Source organism: Plecotus auritus (assembly GCF_963455305.1).
Source record: "Plecotus auritus genome assembly, chromosome: 4".
Classification (NCBI taxonomy): Eukaryota; Metazoa; Chordata; class Mammalia; order Chiroptera; family Vespertilionidae; genus Plecotus; species Plecotus auritus.
In genome coordinates this window covers 26,201,345-26,226,138 of record NC_137775.1, presented here as the reverse complement: position 1 = coordinate 26,226,138, position 24,794 = coordinate 26,201,345, and the positions used below count along the sequence as shown (strand labels likewise).

Below are 24,794 nucleotides of genomic sequence, written 5' to 3'. Positions count from 1 at the left end.
TTTCAGATGAGAGACATCAGGCTTTCTTTCTTTCTTTTTTCTTTTTTTTTAGCAATTTCTAAAAGCATTCACTGCTGTAAAATAAGAATATTGGAATACATGCACTCTAACATTTTGTGATTTTAAATACTACTTCATTTCTGACATGAAAAGATCTTAGGTTTAATTTACATTTCAATAGCAATTCAAATTCTTAAAAAAGAATCTGTTCTCTTATAAAAATATCTCTGTAATTCTGAAACTATCTTTTTCTTTTTTTCTGAAGCACAGCCCTTCTTATAGATTCCATGTCAATGTAATTCTCAAGTCAAGAAAAACGGAAATGTGTTTTCCTGGGCCAATATTAAGTATTCTATTTATGCTCTATAGACGGGGAGTGGTAATATTTACCATGATATATCTGATTTCTACTGTTCAGAGAAGAGTTTGGCCCTATTTTCAATACACAAAATTGCACCTTATTTGTAAAGCTTTATTTGCTCATCCTCTTTCTTATTCTAAACACACCATAAAAAATGGCATATTCAGAATCATAGAGTCATACTCCAATTCAGCCTCTCTAATGATGCACAACATAGAACACATTGAAGGCTTAGCAGATCTCTTTGTAAGAGAGTAAATACACAAAACCAGCAGTCAGTTTGTTTAACCTGGCGGTATTATTTTCCTAATAAATACAGAGTTGGTCTTATTAAGTCTGAAAAGGATTGTTGCTATGGATAATCTACTGTGTGGTACCAGAGAAACAATGAATAAATAGCTCATTTATCAGATTACTGAAATCTGCAAAATAGTTAAGGAGAGTGACTTTACTTTTGAAAATCTGCCCATTCAAACAAATGAGGGAGCAAGCTAAGCTGCAGTCCTTCTCAGAAATCATAATAATGGTCTCTACTGTCTTTGTATATTTGTTCCTTTGGGTCTAGAGACAGTGAATTTTACTGCAATCTAATTTTCTAGATCTTGATAATGTTTATATAAGCAAAAGTAAATATGTAACTGTATAATTTCATTTCTAAAATATGGTTATATACTGATTTGCAATATCTGAAACAATAATCAAATGATTTTGTATATACCCACTATAATCCAAAAAGTATTCAAAAGTTTTAAAAATATGTATTTAATATGGAAAAAAAACTGAGTTAAAGGAAAAGTAAGGGTGGGAGAGTAAATTCAAATCTGTAATTTTATAAACAAAATTATATTCCATAAAGTTGTGTATTGCTTGGCAGGGGAGGACCTCTCAAGATGCTAAGCTTTCCAATAGCCAAAGGAAAAAGGGAGACACAAGAGATCCCTCAATTCATAATGTCTACAACCAAATTGCTCTTGGAACTCAGAAGGAAATTCACCCTTGGGAGTCCACGGAACAGAAATGCAATGCTTATGTAATGAACTCCCTGAACATTTCTTAGGGAAACACAGAAATGCTGTTTCATGGGCTGCTACTCATGAGTCACCCCAAAGAGCAGTTTGGTGGGATCATTCTATGGGGAGGTCAATTAAATCCAGGTAATCAGCTCTCTGACTTCATTTGGGACTTAGATTTTATTTTAGTAAAATTGGTAGGGTAAATGCTCTTTAGACAAATCATAAAAACTGGTTTCCTTCTGAACTATTTAAGGACTAGAGGCCCGGTGCACGCAATTCGTGCACGGGAGGGGGGGACCTCAGCCCGGCCTGCACTCTCTCGCAATCTGGGACCCCTCAAGGGATGTCAGACATTCCTCTCATAATCTGGGACTGCTGGCTCCTAACGGCTGGCCTGCCTGCCTCATCACCCCTAACCACTCGCCTGCGTCATCGCCCCTAACTGCCCACCTGCCTGCCTGCCTGATCGACCCTAACCACTTTGCCTGCCTGCCTGACCGCCCCTAACTACTCTCCTGCCTGCCTGATTGCCCCTAACCACTTTGCCTGCCTGCTCATCTCCCCTAACCACTCACCTGCCTGTCTCATCGCCCCTAACCACTCTACCTGCCTGCCTGCCTGCCTGATCGCTTCTAACCACTCTGCCTGCCTGCCTGATCGCCCCTTACTGTCTCTGCCTCAGCCCCCGCTGCCATGGCTTTGTCCAGAAGGACATCCGGAAGGTCGTTCGGCTGTCCGGTCTAATTAGCATATTATGCTTTTATTATTGTAAATAAAAAGCAATAAGGATTCATTTATATCCTCCTGACCTGTTCCTGAAATGCAGTTTTGTTGTTATTTTCTTATTTAAACCTGTTAAAGATAAGGCTGCACTGAGGACAAGACAGGTGAGCCTTATGAAAATTAGGATGCTTAATAAGGGCACATGTGTGAAGCCATCCAATTTTAGCTTCAAAGTGTGGAAAGAGAAGTTGCACATGCAGGAGGGCAGGGAGTAAACTCAATTTAAATTTGTCTAATATGTAGCTTCATGGGCAGTCCAGGCTATAATTCCACACTATAGTCACACCCATCATAATTTTAACCTGGGAAAAACTATCAATACTTATTTATTTGCATTTTGCAAAGAACTCATCAAATAAAATACATGCTAAATATGAGCATAACCAATGGACACAGACTGAGGGGGGGCAGAAGGAGGGCATATGCTGGGTGGTGGGGACGGCTAGGGTGAGGTCAATGGGGGAAAAAGGAGACTTATGTAATACTTTTAACAATAAAGAATTAAAAACAAAAAACAAGACCCATATGGGCTGTCTACAAGAGACCCACCTCAGAGGGAAAGACACACAGAGACTAAAAATAAAGGAATGGAAAAAGATATTTCATGCAATGGAAATGAAAAAAAAAAAAAAAAAAGCTGGGGCAGCAATACTTACATTGGACAAAAGAGACTTCAAGAAGTATAGAGCTTCAGGTTTAGAAGATGAGAAAAGTTCTGGAGATGAAGAGTGGTGATGGTTGCAAAAAAAATGTAAATGTTCTAATGATAGTGAACTGTATACTTAAAAATTGGTCAAAATGGTAAATTTCATGTTATGTATATTTTTCTACAACTGAAAAAAGCTAAATTAAAAAACAAAAAAATATATATGCTAAAACTCTAAGGATACTATTTGGTGAAGGGAAAGTTAATTTAGAGAATGACATACAAGCACGATTTTTTATTACACCATTTCACAGCTCTGACAAATTACGTAATACACAAAGTAAATATATGTGGTGCAAACATTATGAGAGGTTCATTTCCAGCAGAATGGCTGACTAGGAACCTATGTCAATATTCTTCCTAAAAACAATTAAACTTGCTAGATAAACTGTGAAAACCACTACCACAGAACTTCATAAAAGCATCAGTGAGGAACACTCAAGTAAAAACTAGAGTGGTGTCTGAAACCCAGCGCAGTAAATGGAACAGTGAAGGCAGCTTTTGCCCTGAGAGAATTTGCTAAATAGGGAGAATCTAAGCTTCTATATTTTTAACCTCAAGGAGATCAGGAGCCAGTAAAATAAGAAAAATTCAATATTTATATTTATTTATAATTTTAATATATTTTTCGGTAAATTGAAATATCTAATCAAAAGTATCAAGTCAAATACAGTAAAGTGCACAAATTAAATAGCTGAGAAAATCAAAAGTTAATGTCTATAAACTTTATTTTTAAATCATAAAACAAATCATAATAACAAAAGGAAAATAAATGTATTTATTTTACATTTATTCATTTCCACACTTTATTTATTTATTTTTTAAATAAATCTTTATTCAGATTATTACAATTGTTTCTCCTTTTTCCCCCCATAGCTCCCCTCCACCCGGTTCTCACCCCACCTTCTGCCCTTACCTCCCCCCCACTGTCCTCATCCATAGGTGTATGATTTTTGTCCAGTCTCTTCCTGAACCCCCCATACCCCTTTCCCCCTCAGAATTATCAGTCCACTCCCTTTCTATGCCCCCGATTCTATTATATTCACCAGATTATTCTGTTCCTCAGGTTTTTAATTCACTTGATTTTTAGGTTCACTTGTTGATAGATATGTATTTGTTGTTCATAATTTTTATCTTTACCTTTTTCTTCTTCTTGCTCTTCTTAAAGAATACCCTTCAGCATTTCATATAATACTGGTTTGGTGGTGATGAACTGCTTTAGCTTTTTCTTATCTGTGAAGCTCTTCATCTGCCCTTCAATTCTGAATAATAGCTTCGCTGGGTAGAGTAATCTTGGTTGTAGGTTCTTGCTATTCATCACATTGAAAATTTCTTGCCACTCCCGTCTGGCCTGCATAGTTTCTGTTGAGAAATCAGCTGACAAGTCGTATGGGTGCTCCCTTGTAGGTAATTAACTGTTTTTCTCTTGCTGCTTTTAATATTCTTTGTCTTTTGCTCTTGGCATTTTAATTATGATGTGTCTTGGTGTGGTCCTCTTTGGATTCCTTTTGTTTAGGGTTCTCTGCGCTTCCTGGACTTGTAAGTCTATTTCTTTCACCAGGTGGGGGAAGTTTTCGGTCATTATTTCTTCAAATAGGTTTTTAGTATCTTGCTCTCTCTCTTCTTCTGGCACCCCCATAATTCTGATGTTGGTACGCTTGAAGTTATCCCAGAGGCTTCTTACACTATCTTCAACTTTTTGGATTTTTTTTTTGCTTTTTGCTTTTTCAGTTGAGTGTTTTTTGCTTCTTTGTATTTCAATTCTTTGACTTGATTCTTGTGTTCCTCTAGTCTGTTGTTGGGTCTCTGTATAATATTTTTTTATTTCAGTCAGTGTATGTTTAATTTCTAGTTGGTCCTTTTTCATATCTTCGAGGGTCTCGTTATATTTATCGGCCTTTTCTAGGATATTCTTGAAAAGCCTTATAACCGTGGTTTTGAATTCTATATCCAGTCGTTTGTTTTCCTCCATTTCTTTCGTTTGTGATATGTTTCTTTGATGCCGCATTTTCACTGCTTCCCTGAGTTGGTAGGGTAGATTTGTGTGCTAGGTTTCCTATATGGCCCAGTGGGTCAGCCTCCCCAGTTAACCTGAGGTGGACACTCTTGGTGCACCCCTTTGTGGACTGTGTGTACAGCCTTGTTGTAATTAAGTCTTGATTGTTGTTGGTATCACTGGGAGGAATTGACCTCCAGGCCAGTTGGCTGTAAGGATCAGCTGTGTCTATGCTGGGAGAAGTTCGGTGCTGGAGACAGCCTTATAGGATTAGACTTGCCAAATTGCAATAGCCTCTGTGCTCAGCTTGGATGGGGTGGAGTCTCAGGGCGGAGCAGACAGTCTTGGCTTCCAGTCAGCCTTGCCCTTGCGCGCGTGCGCGCCTGCAGACCTCTGCCTTCCCCGCTCCCGAGTCTCCGCCCGAGAGTCCAGACTCCCCCCACAAGAGCGTGGGTCCCCAGGGGCTCGCCTGGAACTGGGGTCCAGTGCAGTCAGAACTGGGGCTCAGTGCAGTCAGGAGCCTCCGACTCCCTTCCACTAGGGAAAGCCTGTGGCAACCTCCACAGCCTTTGTGCACACTGGCACGTGCGCGCCTTCAGACCTCTGCCTTCCCCAGCTCCCGAGTCTCTACCCCAGAGTTCAGACTCCCCCCGTAAGAGCATGGGTCCCCAAGGGCTCGCCCGGAACTGGGGTTCAGTGCAGTCAGAACTGGGGTTCAGTGCAGTCGGGGGCTTCCTTCCCCCTTTCCGCCAGAGAAAGTCAGCCAGGCTCTCAGCCGCCCTTCCTCTCTGCGCGCACAAAGACCCTTTGCCATACCTCCAATTCTCTGTGAGCTTTTCTCTTTCCTTCTAGTTGTAGAATTTTCACTCAGCCAGCTTTCCTGTGGTTCTGGATGGTGTCTATTCTGTCTTTTAGTTGTAGTTTTGAAATTGTTGTGCAGGGCAGCAGTTTAGGTGCTTACCTATGCCGCCATCTTGGTTTCTCTCCCATTTCCACACTTTAAATGGCAACCAGTGTCAACAGTTTGATGTATATAGTTCAAGATTTTTCTATGTATCATCATTCAATTCCACCAGGAAGGGGTGAGATGTAAGGAGAAAGTGGCAGGAAGAAAGTGAGCGTTTCACCAGGTTTCCTCACGTTTGCAAATAGGGAACTGACAAGGTCTCTCTTCGCAATCTTTTTCTGGACTCAAGGGTCCTATAAGTTCTATATATCTGAGGGCCTTCATGTGCCTATCATACAAATAAAATGAGCTCCTTTTTATTGGGAGAAGTCAGGCTACATAGGTCATTAAACAGTCAAATAAGGCACATCATTTTTAAATGATGGTATTTTGTTACAGCATATATACTACTTGGTGCCTTTTTGTCTCTTTGCTGATGAAATCACTGACTAAGTTCTATCATGGGAAGTAAATACACTGGACAGGCTTCCAATGATTAAAAATATTACAGAACTGTAGGAACATTTTTCATTTAAATTGGAGAGGTAGAGAGAAAAATTCATCATAGTACAATGTCTTGGTTAAATCCTTTTTTGCCTTCTGACTCACAATTCTTTAGCAAAGCAAGTATGTAGCACTGTGTTAAATAAAGCATCAAAACGATTTCAAAAATGAAGCTAAAATCACTTTTTTACTTTACTCAAATGTAATTTGAAATCTCTGTACAAACACTTTTAAAATTTAGCCAGTACATGAATTCAGTAGAAGGTTTAAAATATTTTTCAGTTTCCTTTCCTATTCACAACCTACATGTTAGTAATTCTTCATGAGTCTTTCCTAACTATAAGAGTTGGGGAAAAGTTTTGGCTACTTTGCAATGCCTTACATGTGCCTTAACTTTAGTTGTGTTTTTAAAATTTTTAAGCGAATTGCAATATTATAATTATCTCTATTTGCATTGCTTGGCTATGTAGCATTCTCTAGTAGTGAGCAAAAAATGTCACAACTGCTTGTTTTCTCATTTAATTACTCATTCATACAACAATTTATGAGTGCTAAAATGTGCCTGGTACTGTGCTAATAAGCACCAAAAGCAAGAGACACGTGGCCGCAGCCCTCTGCAGCTCCTAATTCCATGAGATAGATAGACATTAAAAAACAAAACAAAAAAACACAACAAAAACACAAATGTAACTGCAATTGACAGCTGCCCCCCAAAACAACGCAGGATGATGTAAGAATGTTGTCCTGAAGAAGTGACACTGAGCTGAAGGTTGAGTTCACCAGGTGGAGGACAAAGATAGCAGCTTGTCCCTTGTGAGCAAGGAGCCTGATGGTTTGTGACTGAGAGGGCCCATTGGACTGGGGCAAGAGAAGAGGAGAGTGTTACACAAGGCAATCAGGACCAGATCACAGAGGTCTTGTAGGCCATGTGAAGAATTGGGAATTTTTCTCTTAAGTGTAAATACACACACACACACCAGTGAGAGTTTTAAGCAGAAGGTTTATACACTCCGTTTTGCCTTCTTAAAATTTTTTTTAAATAAACTACTTTTTTATTTTAGCACAAAATTCATGCACTGGGGGAGGGGGAGGGTCCCTCAGCCCAGCCTGCACCCTCTCACAGTATGGGACTGCTCACTCCTTTCTGCCCACCTGCTCACTGCTCCTTACTGCTTGGCTTGCTGCTCCTTAGCGCTGCTGTGGAGGCCAGTGAGGCTCCCGCCACGCCGCTGCGCTCACCAGCCATGAGCCCGGCTTCTGGCTGAGCAACACTCCCCTGTGGGAGTGCACTGACCACCAGGGAGCAGCTCCTGCATTGAATGTCTTCCCCCTGGTGGTCAGTGCGCATCATATCAACCGGTCAATCTGGTTGTTCCGCTGTAACGGTTGCTTAGGCTTTTATGTATACTGTAGATAGTTTCAAATTTGCAGAAGAACTGTGAAGATAGTACAGAGAGTTCCCTTACAGTATGACCACATGTAGTATAGTTAGTTTTGACTTTTAAAGGTATCTCTGGCCACTGAGAGAAGAATGGATTTGAGGGCTCAAGAGTGGATATGTGGCTACCAGTGGTCTAAAAAGAGATGATAGCAGCTTGGATTTCAGGTGGTACAGTGATGATAAGGAAAGGTTGATGGATGGATTAGATATATTTAAGCAGAAAAAATTAATAGGATAAAAGAAATCAAAATGATTAATGGAACAGAAGATACCAAGAAAGATGTATTTGTTTATTTACTATTTAAATTATTTATTCATCTATCTATTTTCCTCTAAAAGTCACTAAGTTCCTTACACTCAAGGACAGTATCCTATTCTTTGTATTTCTTGCATGTATAAAAGTATCTGACACATGGATAGTCCAAGAATGTTTCATGAGTGAACAAAAAAATAAATAAGCATATTAAAGACAAGATAAACAAATAACAAAGGCCAACCTCACAAGTACGATAACTTTTAAATCACCTATAGGCCTGGTTCTCAAATGATGGACCAAGGCTCATTATATCAGATATTCAGAAAAGACACATTTCTCAGGTTTGCTGAGAAATTTTTTCTTAAAAAATTCTGATTGAGTAGATCAGTATGAAATCCAGAAACCTCTTCCCAAGAAATGCTGATAGGCTTGGAAATACCATGGAAAGCAGTACTTCTCACCCTTATATCAACATACATACAGATTAGATAAATTCCCATTAGAAACAATAGTGATTTCAGGAAGAAGGGGAGGGGAGAGAAAAAGGCAGTGGTTCTCAACCTTGATAGTATTTTAAAAAATACTGATGTGTGAATGCTCCCCAAGAAATTCTAATTGGCCTAGAGTACATCATGGGAATTGGAAGGTGCAAACATTCTCCGGGTGAAGGTAATATGCAGCCAAGGTTGGGAAGCTCTGACCTGGGTAGGGGGCATTACCCATTTATTGAGAATCACTTATCTAAACAGCAGTTTTCAAACCTAAGTTTGCATCAGAATCACCCGAAGAGCTTGCTGAGCATGAATACAGACATCTGGAGTGTGGCTGGAGAACTTACTTTAGAAACAAGTTCCCAGGTGATGCTCACGTTGCTGGTCCTAAGGCCAAACTTTCAGAACCACTGATCCAGACAGTTGTTACTGGTTAGAATTATTACTTCATTGTGGCTCTAACCACTAATGAAGGCAAAACTTTGGGAAGGGACAAATACATTAGAAGCAAAAGACAGGCAAATAGTTTCACAGGAAAAGTAACACTATTATCTCATATAATTTAACTTAGCAGACTAGGATAAAAAGCTGCTGAACAAACAAGTATTAGTGTTAGCTCCAGCTTCCCAATAATGAAGAACAAAGATGATCCAAAACTAAGGTTTTCACATTACCCAATCCATCCTCAGCAAGAAAGGCTTTGACAGTGTGCATAGTCTTCCCTATTATCTTATACTAGAGGCCCGATGCACAAAAATTCATGCAAGAGTAGGCCTTCCTTCCCTCGGCTGCTGGCACCAGCTTCCCTCCTGCACCCAGGACCCGTGCTTCCCTCCTCTGGTCACCCGAAGGCACCCGGGACCTGGGCTTGCTTCCCTCGGGCCGCCTGCAGGCACCCAGGACCCAGGATGTCTTCCTTCGGGTTGCCCGTAGGCACCTGGGACACGGGCTGGCTTCCCTTGGGCTGCCTACAGGCACCTGGGACCCGAGCTGGTTTCCCTCCGGCCCCGGCTTTGTCAGGAAGGACATCTGGAATGACATCTGGTCTAATTAGCATATTACCCTTTTATTATTATAGATTGCTTTAGATAAATGTAAAAATTTTTTCAAGGTAAGATATAAAGGGTATACAGTAGTCCACACCTATCAGCAGTTTAAGTAACCCACAGCCAATTGTGATCATATAATATTAAATGGAAAATTCCAGAAATAAACAATTCATATGTTTTTAGTTGTACATCCAAGTAGCGTGATATCTCATACTTTCTCCAGTCTGTCCCACTCAGGAGTGAATCATCCCTTTGTCCAGTGTATCCACACAGTTTATGCTCCCCATCCATTAGTCATTTAGTAGCCCTCTAGGTTATCAGATCCACTGTTGCTTATGTTCAAGTAACCTTCATTTTAGTTAATAATGGCCCCAAAGTGCAAGAGTAGTGATGCTGGCAATTCGGATATGTCAAAAAGAAGTCATAAAGTGCTTTATTTAAGTAAAAAGATATGTATGCATAGGAAACAACGTAAGTTATATATACTAGGGTTCAGTACTAGCCAAGGTTTCAGGCATCCACTAGGGGTCTTGGAATGTATCCCCAATGGTTAAGGGGGGGACTACTGTAATCATTCTCATTTCAGAGATGAGGATAATTGCTCAAGGAAATTAAGCAATCCACGGTGACATAGCAAATAAATGGCAGCCCCAAAGCACAGACTCTACTGGCATCATGTCCAGTACTTTTTCTACTGAAAGATGCTGCCATTCATTTTTTTTTCTAGACCTGGGCCATGATAGTGAATCTAGAATATAGACGGCAGGATCTGGGATTCTTTGGGGAGCTTTGATTAACAACCTGAAAGTTCAAATGGACCTGGACCAAGTCAGGCTTTCCCCTCGCTCCTCAAACTACATAGAAAGTTCCATAAGCCAAAGTCCATGCCAAAATCCCATTAGTGTGCCAACTTACATTCAAAACCAATACCCTAAGGAAATTATGATTAGAATAAATATGCACTCCTATAGCAAGGAGTTCAGAAATTATCCCTTCTCTGCTCTATTTTTTTTATATGCACTTACTACATCCTCTCATCTACTTTGCTGTCTCCTCCTAACTTAGGTATCACTCCAGTGATTGGCTCTTTTTGTAACCTCAGAGATTTCTATCCTTTAAAAGTGAATTCCCTCTGAGTATAACATATGGAATCACGGGCTTATTACTTTACCATCTGTATTGCTTTCGGAGGGGATTAAAAATAGAAATTGTGAGCAAGCAAATTTTGTAAAGGGCTAAACTTTCATTTATTAACTCAAAAATATTTATTGAATGTTAATGCTCATTTATTTGCATGATCGGATTGAAAAGGTGCTTGTGTTTTGGAACGGGTAATAACAAACAAAGTTTAAAATAGAAAAACACTAATTGCCTGAATATATGATTAATTTTGAAGAATTACCGAACAATTTTCAAAGATGACTTTCAGAACACTCAATTGCAAATACCCAGAAACCATACCATATTTATAAACTTTCAAGGTTAAATATAATAAAATTCTAAACATAAGTTTGTCCAGCAAAATGAATTATTCAGATTTCAATTAAAATTTTAATTAGATCAGTACTGTGGAGGGGCTGACTCCACTTCATCACAATAAACATAAAGTCCAGGAACCATGTACCACAAAGCCTAGAGTACCTTTGACAAATTAAAGAAAACCATTAGCTGATGGCAGGCTTGTTCTGGGGGAGTTTATGGCTGTGATCCACAAGGATGCAGGATGGCTTTCTGAAGGATGTCACATCTCAACAAAAAGAGATGAAGGGGAAAAAAAACTCCCATGGAGTTGGCTTACTGGCACAAAATGAAGAACCATGAAATTTTTTTCCAATAAAGTCTCAAACAAATATCTGACAATAAACAATATGGTAAGAATTTACTCATGCAATAGTATAATTATCTCAGGCATGAAAATGGTCTATGTACATCTGAACTGTAACTGGCACCAAAACGTGGCTACCTAGAGCAAAATATCATTTCACAAAGTTCAGAGGATAATGTGATCAGATGAGATTTAAGTTCCACACCTAAATGTGAACAACATTAAACTTAGAGCAGCAACCTGCCTTTGCTTTGGTCTTGATTAGCAATGTTACCATGAAATACTTAATGTTCTCATCTCTGCAGCTGAGCATTTATGAATAAAACCACTCGGGGTATCAGGTTGTGAAATGTCAGCACAGCGCACAAGGACCTCTTATTGTACAACTCTCTCCTCATTAGAAGATGGATACAGTGGTGGGGAGAAGAAGACAGCATTAACTAAGGTGGAGAAAGAAAATCAGACACAAAGCAGAATAAACAAGTCTGTTTACTTTCTGGTGATTGGACATGAAAGCTTGGGGAGAAAAAAAGATCAGTCTATAGAAAGAAGAAGGACTGATGAAGCAGGAACTCAGGGTAAAGCAGTTCCAGTACCTGCCTAGGCCCTGCTGCACTACTGCCCTGGGCGAAGGGAGCCCAGAGCCTAAGAAACATTTTCCATTTTTTATTTAAGCTAGCTCAAGATGGTTTCTGTTTCACACGGGAGTGTACACAGGTGTGCTCACACATGTCCTAAAATTATAATGAAGAAAGATACGGGACTCTGCTGAATTTTATTTAAGATGAAAATAGATTAATAATCATGATTTCATTCTCTGTATGGTTCATTTCATTAGGTCAAATCTTGAAAAATTCAATATTAGAATATTTATTTAGTGTTGCCACACTCTAGGTTGGAGTTTCAGGACAGGCCTAAAGGATGAATTATTTATCCCTGCGTTCTTAGGGGACAAAGTAAACTACTAACAACCGACAGGTAATACCCAGTTGATCTAAATAAATAGGCTCACTATGTGTGTAAATAACTAGGAGAGGGAAACACTGAGGTTCTACTCAAGTGCCTTTTTCTTAAAAACTATACTTGCACAGATCTGCGTCCACTAATTCTACAGGCTTATAACAAAGAACAGCAGCTTCGAGCCGTGCCCCCTCTATCTTTCACCTCAGAGGCATTCACTTTAAATTCTCTTAGCTGTTTCTTCTGATTTTTTACTCTGTATTTTGGAGTAATATGCTCAGAGAATTCACTGATTATGTTCATTTTCAGATATTATCTTTTTACTTCCTACTATGGAAGATGAGGCAAAGCAATATCTACATTAGGAAATATATACAACAAAACCCACAGTTGCCTTATTGAAACTGCACAGAGAATCTTTAAAAAATTATAATGCAAATTAACTGACAAACTCCATAAATTTTCTGTTGGGACTAATCAGCACAATTCAAAGTTCAAAGCAGTGACTTACATGGCATTAACCTCAGGCTTAACATTCCTCATTCCTTTTAGATCTATTTCTTCATGTGCTTGCATTAGGGTGTGAATTAGACACAGATTTGGTTTGATTCTTAAAGAACACTGTTAGTACTAAATAATTCTGAAAACATTCTGCAATTATAAATCAAGGTACTTAAAATCAAATGTCTTACAAGAAGAAAAAAAAAAGTCTTACAAGTTTCTTTCTAATTAATGCATATTGTTTCAATATATAGGAAATTATTTTCATTTTTCACCTGGCATTTAACTTGCAAAATTACGCTTCACTTCATCAAAAGATCTTTCCAGTATTGCAATAATCATCACAAGAATTTTCTAATTTAAACAAGTCAAATGGAAAAACTCTTTTGGAACATATTTTAAAAAAACCCAACATAATAAACTCAGGAGTTAATGCTTCATACATACAAATATCTTAAACATTAGGTATATGAAGCTCATAGGGATTTATCAGTAAATCACATATTACAATTAGTTGTGGAAAAATAATAACTATCTGTAACTTTAGTTAACAATCAGGATACCAATACAATGGTTCCAAATTTATTAAATACTAAAATGTTGCAATCTAGTCAATACTGATTTAAACAATAGAACAGCAAGTTTTCTCCGTGAAAAATACCATTTTCTTATCCCAACAGGACTTTGCACTTTAATTCAGTTTTAGTGATGACTACTTTAAATACAAAGTGAAAACCATATTAAAATATAATCATTTGCAGGCTTTTAAAAAATAAATATTTTTATTGATTTCAGAGAGGAAGGGAGAGGGAGAAAGAGAAACACCAATGATGAGAGAGAATCATTGATCGGCTGCCTCCTGTATGCCCCACACTGGGGATTGAGCCTGCAAGCCTGGCATGTGCTCTGACGGGGAAATGAACCATGACCTTCTGGTTCATAGGTCGATGCTCAACCATTGAGCCATGCCGGCTGGGCCATTTGCAGACTTTTATAGTCAGTGACCAAAGACTATCAACATTTTTTATGTAATTTAAATTCACTCACATTTATAAACAAATGTATTTAGTATATCCATGTCTCAGATGCTAGGGACAAAACAATGAAACAGACAAGTCCTACCCTGTAATCAGGCAATGTGTTTTATTAAATATATTCAGTACAAAAATATCCTTATAAGAATTAAACAAATATGTGAAGGCATATATTCTCATTCTTAAAAAGAAAACTAAAGACAACTACATTAAGATGCTTTCCTATTATCAGTAGTGAAGTCTGGTGAACCTCTGCCAAAAAGCAAAAACTGTGATGAGTTACAAAGACATTTATTTCTAAGTACGGAATATTAAATCACTCTTTGATCATTTTAAGATTCACAGTTCCTGCAAATAGTATCATATCATTAATCACATAATTTCTGGTGATTTGATAAACAAATATAAAGGAATTACAACAACTATCTTAAAAAATGAGGTAAAATGATCATTTGAAGCTGCATATGAGCTCACCTTCAGCCACATTTCTTATCTATTTACTTTGACTGACCTTTTTTTTGTGGGTAAGGGGGACTAGGTAAAGTTGAAATGAAAGGTTTGAGACAGAGTACATATTCAGCTATACTATCTGTTTACTCTGCCTGACCTTTTTTTATGGGGAAGGGGAAGAAAGAGAATTATCTGCTCCTGAGAATCTCTATGCTAATAAACATAAGGATCAAAAAAGTCCATCAACCATACCAAAGTTAAGACACTTACTACATAAAGGCAAATCCCACGAGAGTGAATGTGACAAAGATAAAAGGTATTTCTGTATCTGCTGCTTTGTTAAGAGTCTATGTGTACTACAATCCAATTAAAGACCACTTTCCTGTTAATGCAATATAATAAAGCTATCTATCTTATACTATAGGCCTGGTGCACAAAATTCATGCCCTGGGTAGGGGGGGGGGTGTCCCTCAGCCCAGCCTGCACCCTCTCCAATCTGGGACCCCTCGGGGGATGTCAGAGGCAGTTGGACATCCCTCTCACAATCCAGGACTGCTGGCTCCCAACCCTCGCCTGCCTGCCTTCCTGATTGCCCCTAACCGTTTCTGCCTGCCAGCCTGATCACCCCCTAACCACTCCCCTGCCAGCCTGATCAACACCAAACTGCTCCCCTGCAGGCCCTATCGCCCCCAACTGGCCTCCCCTGCAGGCCTGGTCACCCCCAACTGCCCTCCCCTGCAGGCCTGGTCGCCCCTAACTGCCCTCCCCTGCAGGCCTGGTCCCCCCCAACTGCCCTCCCCTGCTGGCCTAGTCACCCACAACTACCCTTCCCTGCCAGCCATCTTGTGGCAGCCATCTTTAATCACATGGGGGCGGCCATATTGTGCGAGGGCGTGAGGGTCAATTTGCATATTACCTCTTCATTATGTAGGATTACAATTAAACATTAAATGTCACATTTATTAGAAGGTATTAATAAGAAATGTTTTAAGTATCTTATTTTACAGCTGACTTTCTCCAATGTTTCTATTTTGAAAATGACTAACCAACAGAAAAACTGAAAGAATAGTACGATAATGGGATGTCCAACACCCATATACTCTTCATCTAGATTTACCAATTGTTAAAAATTTGGCATATTTCCTTTATTTTTCTCTCTCTGCACATACACACATAAAATAATATTATTGCTGAACCACTTCAAAATAAATTGCAAACACCATCAAGAGTATGTATGTATGTATGTATGTATAGTAATATGGTACTAAGTATAAAATTTGAGGAACATACATGTGAATGAAAAAAAGAATGAAACTTGAGTGCTCAAAATGGCCAAGCACTATGTGAACAGCCTACATAGATTGATTTCTAAACCTCATAACAATATGTTTTATGAGTGAGGAAACAACAGCTCAGGGAGATTTAGTGACTTTATAAGAGATTAAATATAAAACAATAGCTAGTAATGGTATATCCAAGATTTTAAACTATACCTCTTTTTCTATTACATCGTGCTATCTTCCTCAGAAATAATTTCTAACAAATATGTAGATAAAATATAATAGTTTAAAAGAAAATACAGGTTGAATTGAAGTAGAAATGGTCACATGGTTATGGATTTGAATAAAAAGGCATATTCAACTTTGCATAGTACATCTCCTGTTCTGGTTCGTGCTGCACTACATGCACAAGGTATGCTTCCCCCACCTCACCTTGACAGGGCAATAAGAACTCCCATTCACAAAGCTCCTTAGTAGCTTTAAGCACATAATTATCCTATCTAATAAAAGAGTAATATGCAAATTAACCATCACTCCGCTACACCCACAAGCCATGCCCACAAGCCATGCCCACAAGCCAATCAGGAGCGAATATGCAAATAAACCAAACCAAGATGGCTGCAGCCACAGAGAGCAGGAGGGAGGCTTGGGTTTCCCCGGCAATGGAGGAAGCCAAGCTTTCCGCCTGCCCTTGTTGGCCTAGGCCTCCACTCAATGCTACAAAGTTTCAATGATAGAAGATAAATATAGCCCAACAGAAATGGCGGCAGCCACGGAGCTGGAAAGAGCAGGAGGCTAGGGTTGCCCCCGGTGATGGAGGAAGCCAAGCTTTCCGCACATCCTGGCCGGCCCAGGCCTTGCTTAAGGCTACAAAGTTTCAATTATAGAAGATACATAAATCCCAATAGAAATGGCTGCCGCCACGGAGCAAGCAGAAGGCTTGGCTCTGCTCCAGGCTACAAAGTTTCAATTGTAGAAGATAAATAAACCCCAGATACCAGGGCCTCTGCTTGGGTTGCCAGGGGGCGTGGCCGGCCTGCAAACCACCACAGGCCCCTCGCCCAGGCCGCCCCACACCCCAAGGGAACCCCCACTCTGATCCAGGACACCCTTCAGGGCAAACCAGCTGTCCCCCACCCATGCACAAGGCCTCTATCCTATCTAATAAAAGAGTAATATGCAGATTGACCATCACTCCAAAACACAAGATAGCTGCCCCCATGTGGTCAAAGATCCTGCCCCCATGTGGACACAAGATGGCCACCACAAGATGGCCAGCAGGGGAGGGCAGTTGGGAGGGACCAGGCCTGCAGGGGAGGGCAGTTAGGGGTGACCAGGCCTGCACGGGAGGGCAGTTAGGGGAAAACAGGCTGGCAGGGGATCAGTTAGCCATCAATCAGGCTGGCAGGGGAGTGGATAGGGGGTGATCAGGCTGGCAGGCAGAAGCAGTTAGGGGCAATCAGGAAGGCAGGCAGGCGAGCAGTTGGGAGTCAGCAGTCCTGGATTGTGAGAGGGATGTTCGACTGCCCGTTTAGGCCCGATCCCACCGGGATCAGGCTTAAACGGGCAGTCGGACATCCCTCGAGGGGTCCCAGATTGGAGAGGGTGCAGGCTGGGCTGAGGGACACACACCCCCGTGCACGAAATTCGTGCACCGGGCCTCTAGTCTTCTTATAGTTATGCCCGGAAAGGCATAAATAATGGCTATCTTAACTCTCCCTATGGTACTAATGTTTTAAATTAGGAAACATACTATTAATATTATCATTTAAAATATCTGTTACTAGAGGCCTGGTGCATGAATTTGTACACCAGTGGGGTCCTCAGCCTGGCCTGTGGGATCGGGCTGAAACTGGCTCTCTGACATCCCCTGAGGGGTCCCGGATGGCAAGAGGGTGCAGGCCAGTCCAAGGGACCCCACCGGTGCACGATTGGGGCCAGAGAGGAACGTGGGAAATTGGCCAGCCAGGGTGAGACTGTGGGAGGGCTCCAGGGAGTGTCCGACCCATCTCACTCAGTCCCAATTGGCCAGACCCCAGCAGCAACCTACCAGTTGGAGCATCTGCCCCCTGGTGGTCAGTGCACGTCATAGCAACTGGTCAACCAGTCAACTGTCTGCCCCCTGGTGGTCAGTGCACATCATACCGAGCAGTTGAGCGGCCTGAGCATATCATTTGCATATAATGCTTTGATTGGTTGAACAGATGACCGGATGACCGAACACTTAGCATATTAGGCTTTTATTATATAGGATTTCTTTGAGCACTTATTATGTGCCAAGAGCATTTCCAGATACTTTCATTTAATCCTCTGAACATCTCCAAAAGATAGGTATCATTTCCTGTATTGCATGACTAGCAAATGGAGGAGCCAGACTTTCACCTCAAATCTGACTGACTCAAAGATCCATATGTTCACTCCATCACACAGTGGATTTCTAACCCACAAAACTTTCCTATATGGCTCCAGAAGCAAGGCATGGGGAGGAACAGGGCTGATTCTAGATAACCTCCTATCTCTACTTTGTACTTCTCTCTTACCTCCCTGTTAATTTGGAATTTTATTAAATTATACTTTGAGTAGATGTTTAGAAAAAGCTATTCTATTATAACTTGCACTTAAATATTTCTTTTGAATAAAATAGTTACCAGGTCTTGGTCCTAGATTGTCTAATCTCCCTCCCAAAATCTTAGGGTTATATAATTTCAAGTTATATTACTTTCTTTTTTAGGAATATATCCCATATGTAACTTGGGAATCAAATATAATGTTTTAATAATATAGTTATATAATTCATTTAACAACATATATGATATGTATTTACTATGGTAATATTGTATGTACTTAGGAATCTGACTTTTGAGAGGAACAATAACCCAAACAGAGAGCCCAAAAATATAGGAAAGTGTGTATATGTGATAAATGGCTATTTTTAAGTCTTAAATTTTATTAAGTGAGCAGAGTAAAACTTGTACACAGAAAAGCATAACATGATAGCTGGAAGTGAAGAAGTATAGGGAAAAGATAAAAAGTGAAAGAGCTGGGCCAGTGTGGCTTAGTGGATTGAGTGTTGTCCCATGCATTAAGAGTTTGCTGGCTGATTCCTGGTCAGGGCATATGTTCGGGTTGCAGGCTCAATCCCCAGTGGGGGGCGTGCAGAATTCAGCTGATTAATGTTTCTCTCTCATTAATACTTCTATCTCCCTCTCTCTTGGAAAAAGATGAATAAAAACATACATTTTTTTATGCTTATGAGTAAGGAAAATAACGATTCGGGGTAATGCCCGAATTCTCACTGCTAATGTGAGACGAATTTTTGAGCCCGTAAAGGTTGCCCCTAAGGTGACCTGCCTACTTTGCGGGACGCCTGGGAGTTTCGATCTGCCCGAAAACAAAGCAAACAAACAAACAAAAATAATTTTTTTTTTTAACTGAAAGAAAAAAACTGTAAAGTAAACTTTCTGGGGACCACAGTTCCTTAGGACAGTCCTGTATTACACAGAACATTTTAATAGCTGATACAAGGCCAGCTGTGGTCAGAAGTTACAATTTTGTTAAGGAAGATTTAACGTGGTGTTCCTAAATTATAACTCAATTAAAGAAGATTAAAAAAATTATGATAAGGACATGAAATCCCACACATCAGTAATCTATTTAAAATTCTGGTTATATCTTTCTAAACATTTTTCAATAAATGTTTATACATATGTGTATGTTTATACATGTGTACAAGTGTGTATTATCCTATCCTATATAATAAAAACCTAATATGCTAAGTGTCCAGTCGTCCTTTCAACCAATCAAGGCATAATATACTAATGATATGCTAAGGCCGCTCAATCACTTGCTATAACATGCACTGACCACCAGGGGGCAGACGCTCTGACTGGTAAATTAGCTTGCTGCTGGGGTCTGGCTGATTGGGACTGAGCGAGGCAGGCCGGACACACCCTGGAGCCCTCCTGTGGTCCCTCCCCGGCTGGCCAACCTACCGCGTCCCTCCCCGGCCCCGATTGTGCACCGGTGGGGTCCCTCAGCCTGGCCTGCACCCTCTCACAATCCAGGACCCCTCAGGGGATGTCGGAGAGCCAGTTTCGGCCTGATCCCGCAGGCCAGGCTGAGGGACCCCACTGGTACATGAATTCGTGCACCGGGCCTCATAGTGTGTGTGTGTGTGTGTGTGTGTGTGTGTGTGTGTGTGTGTGTGTATGTTAATAATAACAAAATATTGCCTTTAATCTATATAATCACTTCAGAATTGAAGTATTCCACATGTGACTCTTGACAATGATGGATGCATAAAAGTTTATGTGTCATAATTTTTATCTTAATATGGATTTAAAAACATTTTGAAATTATAATATATGTATATAATTTCAAAATGTTTTTAAATGTATATGATTTCAAAATGTTTTTAAATGTATATGATTTCAAAATGTTTTTAAATGTATATGATTTCAAAATGTTTTTAAATCCATATTAAGTTAAAAATTATGACACATAAACTTTTATGCATCCATCATTGTCAAGAGTCACATGTGGAATACTTCAATTCTGAAGTGATTATATAGATTAAAGGCAATATTTTGTTATTAACTTAGTCTCTATGGAGAACATGCTTACATAATAGGGGAAAAACAGAAATACATAAAGTCCCTAGGATTAAAGAAGTTTCCAATTATCAAGTAACATAAAAAGACTTAGACATAGAAGATCTAAGTTCAAGTCTAGCTCTATTCCTTGCCAGCTATGTGACATCAGCCAGCCCTTCCACCTCACTGAGTCAACTGTCTTCTAGATAAAGCAAGCACCCCCACAATAGTGTGTGTGGATTAAAAGAAATATTTTATGAGAAAATACTTTGTAAACTATACACGGCTAATCAAAAATAAGAATTTAAATAACAGATATAATGTAGAAGAATTTTAAGCATAATAAAGAATTGTCTTCTCTTAGACCTATCCCATTCAATGTTCCTACTGCCTGAAATCCAATTCAATAGGGGTCCTATTAGAGGAAGGGGAGTCAATGTTATGGCCATGGTAGGATTTTATGCCTGGTGTCCGCCCTCAATGCCAGTAGTGTCTCCCACCATGCCACAAAACTTCTTTCTCTAAACTCATCTCCTTTTGGTTTATTCACTCTTACAGATTGAATTGTCAGTAAGTTAATGACTTTTGAATCCACATTTACAGCCCTTTCCTCCAGCCAATGATCTAGCTCCACAGTTTCAATCTGGAAACACTTTGGGTGGATGGAAAACAACTGTTAATTTTTCTACTTTTCTGCCACATTGCCATTATTTAACTCCCATGCTAAAAATTCTATAATAACTCTTTAGTATTTTATATATACTATTTTAAAAAACAAAACGTGGTGATGGTATTGTTTTAACTGAGAGCTGGAAGCCTCAGTGTGATGTTTCCTGGTTTGTCTCTCTGCTTTTATTAGATCAGTCAAAAAAAAAAGTTAAAGCATGTAATTTCTCTCAAGGCATTGTCATTTATTCTAGTAGAAGTACAATATACACAAACAAAGTTATATAGCTTCTCCCATATAAAATACTGACTCTGAAGGAGAGAGGAATTCTGGGTAGTTGAGGCAATGAGGTTATGTAAGTCTAAAATTCTTAGTGTATCCTCACAAACACCAATACAGAACAACAAAAAGAACAATTAAAACTACACAAAACTCAGATCTTTAACACATCCAAACTTCTAATTACATTGTAAAAAGAAAAAGACAAACAGAATACCAATGAGCTATCTCCCATGTTTCAGCTGCAAGCCTCTGAGGACAATGAGGGCAGTTGAGGGAAAAAAAAACTGAACAGAGAAGAGAGAAGCAGAGACATAAGGTCTTCATTTATTAAAAAATAAAAAACTCATATCAAAATAAAATGGATACAATAATTCAAACAATTCACCTGACAAAAGATTCACTCCAAGAAAACAGACAGCAAAGTAGAAGAAAACTAGAATATAACATCCTAAACTGAATTAAACATCTTTAAACAAGCACTTAGAGACATCAAAAAAAGAAAAAAGCCTTGATCAATGTAGTATAAGAGGAATTTCATCTTTGTCCCTGCTTCCTGATACCGGGCTCCTAAAACCCTTGGAATTTCCTGAATGACAGAAGAGTATTTTGTTATTTATAAGGAGCCTCCTTTGAGCAAACCAGAGTTTTTGCTAATGAGGTGATTTAGGATGGAGCCCCTATATAACCTCTGGAAGGGGCTGGTCACCAGAAAGACCAAGTGCTTACAGGGCTAGAACTTTAAACCCCACCCACCAACCTCCAGGGAAGGGGATGGGGGCTGAAAATTAAGCTCTATAAAAACTCCTGAACAATAAGATCTGATGAGAGGAAACCAAGATGGCGGCATAAGGTATACACCTGTACGTGCTGCCTCTCACAACCACACCAAAACTACAACTAAAAGATAAAATGTCTATCACCCAGAACCACGGGAAAGCTGGCTGAGTAGAAGTTCTACAACTAGAAGGAAAGAGAAAAGAGCATTGAGACGTGCACAAGCACAGAAAAGCTGAGGTACGGAGGCGCACAAATCGGGCTGGCGGCTGGCGACTGGGTGTGCTGTTTTTTTCAACCCAAAGGGAGACACGAGCTCCCGATTACTCTGAACTCCAGTTTTTGGCGAGACTCTGGGGACCCAGACTCCTACAGAGAAAAGCTGGACTGTCTGCCATCGGGTTGGAAAGTGAGGGTGGCTTTCCTGCAAAAGTGTGCGCAGGAATCATTGTTTACTGTGCTGGGGCGCAGGACACGGGGAGGCGGAAACTCAGAGACACAGACAGCTGATTGGCAGCCATTGCTGTTTGCCACGCCCTAGCCTAGTGATTCCCTGAGACCCCACCCCGCACAAGTTACAAACCCACCCAAGCTCTGCACAGCGGCTTCTGCATATAAATGGCCTGCCCTATTGCAGCTTAACCTAACAAACTGCAGCTCTGTTCAGACAGTTCCAAAACCTCCAAACCCCAAGCAAAGAGGAGAAATCTGCAGATCTCGCTGTAGCTCCTGCTGGATGGCCTCTAACCTGCACCCCATTGGAGATCCAGAAGCCAGTGTACCTAGTTGTCAGTGTGAGACAACACCAGATTTCAACTCCTCACATCCCTAAATGACACATTCAAGAGGCAGACTCAGTGAGCACAAAAGCCCCACTGAAACAAGTCCTGCCCCATAAGGGTGTCTCCAGCGCAGCAGTTCTTCCATTATAGACACAGCGGGGCCTCACAGCCAATTGGCCTGGAGGTCAATTCCTCCCAGTGTACCAACAGCAATCAAGGCTTAACTACAACAAGACTGTGCACTCAGCCCACAAAGGGGTGCACCAAGAGTGTCCACCTCAGGTGATAGGGAAGGCTGAACCACTGGGCCTTATAGGTCACCTACCACAGAAAACCACCCCATCAACACAGGGAAGCAGCAAAATGCGGAGACAAAGAAACATGTCATGAATGAAAGAAATGGAGGAAAGCAAACTATTGGACATAGAGTTCAAAACCACATTTATAAGGTTACTCAAGAATCTTCTAAAAACCTCTGAGGAACTTAGTGAGACCTTTAAGGATCTTAATGAAAATGCCAAAAAAATGGAAAAGGACCAGTCAGAAATTAAGCATACACTGTCTGAAATAAAGAATATACAGAAATTTAACAGTAGACCAAAGGACCCCAAAAATCAAACCAAAGATGTGAAATATGAGGAAACAAAAAACACCCAACCAGAAAAAAAAAGAAAGAAAGAAAAAAGAATCCAAAAACATGAAGATAGTGTAAGGAGCCTCTGGGACAACTTCAAGCGTACCACCATCCGAATTATGGGAGTGCCAGAAGAAGAGAGAGAGAAAAATATTGAAAACCTATTAGAAGAAATAATGTCAGAAAACTTTCCCTACCTGGTGAAAGAAATAGACTTACAAGTCCAGGAAGTGCAGAGAACCCCAAACAAGAGGAATCCAAAGAGGACCACACCAAGACACATCATAATTAAAATGCCAAGGGGAAAAGACAAAGAGAGAATCTTGAAAGCAGCAAGAGAAAAACAGTTAGTTACCTACAAGGGAGTACCCATACGACTGTCAGCTGATTTCTCAACAGAAACTATGCAGGCCAGAAGGGAGTGGCAAGAAATATTCAAAGTGATGAACAGCAAGAACCTACAACCAAGATTACTCTACCCAGCAAAGCTATCATTCAGAATTGAAGGTCAGATAAAGAGCTTCACAGACAAGAAAAAGCTAAAGGAGTTCATCACCACCAAACCAGGATTATATGAAATGCTGAAGGGTATTCTTTAAGAAGAGGAAGAAGAAGAAAAAGGTAAAGATAAAAATTATGAACAACAAAATCACAACAAATACATATCTATCAACAAGTGAATCTAAAAATCAAGTGAATAAAAAATCTGAACAACAGAATGGACTAGGGAATATAATAGAATCAGGGACATAGAAAGGGAATGGACTGACAATTCTCAGGGGGAAGTGGGTGTGAGGGGTGCGGGAAGAGATTAGACAAAAATCTTACACCTATGGATGAAGACAGTGGCGGGGGGTAAGGGCATGGGGTGGGGTGGGGAATCAGGTGGAAGGGAGCTATGGGGGAAAAAAGAGGAACATCTGTAATAAATCTGAACAATAAAGATTTATTTGAAAAAAAAAATCTGATGAGCTTCAAGACTGGTGAACACAACCACAAGCTGGGAGAGTGGTTCACCCCAGTTTCTGTACTTGGGACCTTCACGAACTCTCCCTATGTACTTCTTCATCTGTCTATCTTTATCCTTTATAACATTTTAAAAATAACTGGTAAAAGTAAAAGCCATTCTAAAAAATTATCAAATCTGAGTAGGGGCTCATGGGAACCTTCAATTTATAGTTGGTAGGTCATAAGTACAAGTGACAACTTGAACTTTTGATTGACATCGGAAATGGGGCAGTCGTATGAAACTAAGCCCTTAATCTGCAGGATCTGGTATTATCTCAGAACTGAGGTAAATTTATAGGATACCCAGTTGGTGTCTGCTGAGAACTGAAGAATTGCTTGGTGGGGGAAAACCCCACACACATTTGGTCTCAAGACTACTGACAGTAGAGGAGAAAAATAGTTTTTCCCTTATAATCAGGAATTGCAAAAACAAAGAAAAGAAGTGGGCAAAACAGAAAG

At 40.0% G+C, this 24,794-nt stretch overlaps 1 protein-coding gene across 2 annotated transcripts in view; it reads right to left on the bottom strand.

Moving 5' to 3' along the window:
* The window catches only part of PEX7 (peroxisomal biogenesis factor 7), an 85,727-nt gene that overhangs the window by 21,329 nt on the left and 39,604 nt on the right, over positions 1–24,794 (bottom strand). The gene's annotated exons all lie outside the window — the stretch shown is intronic.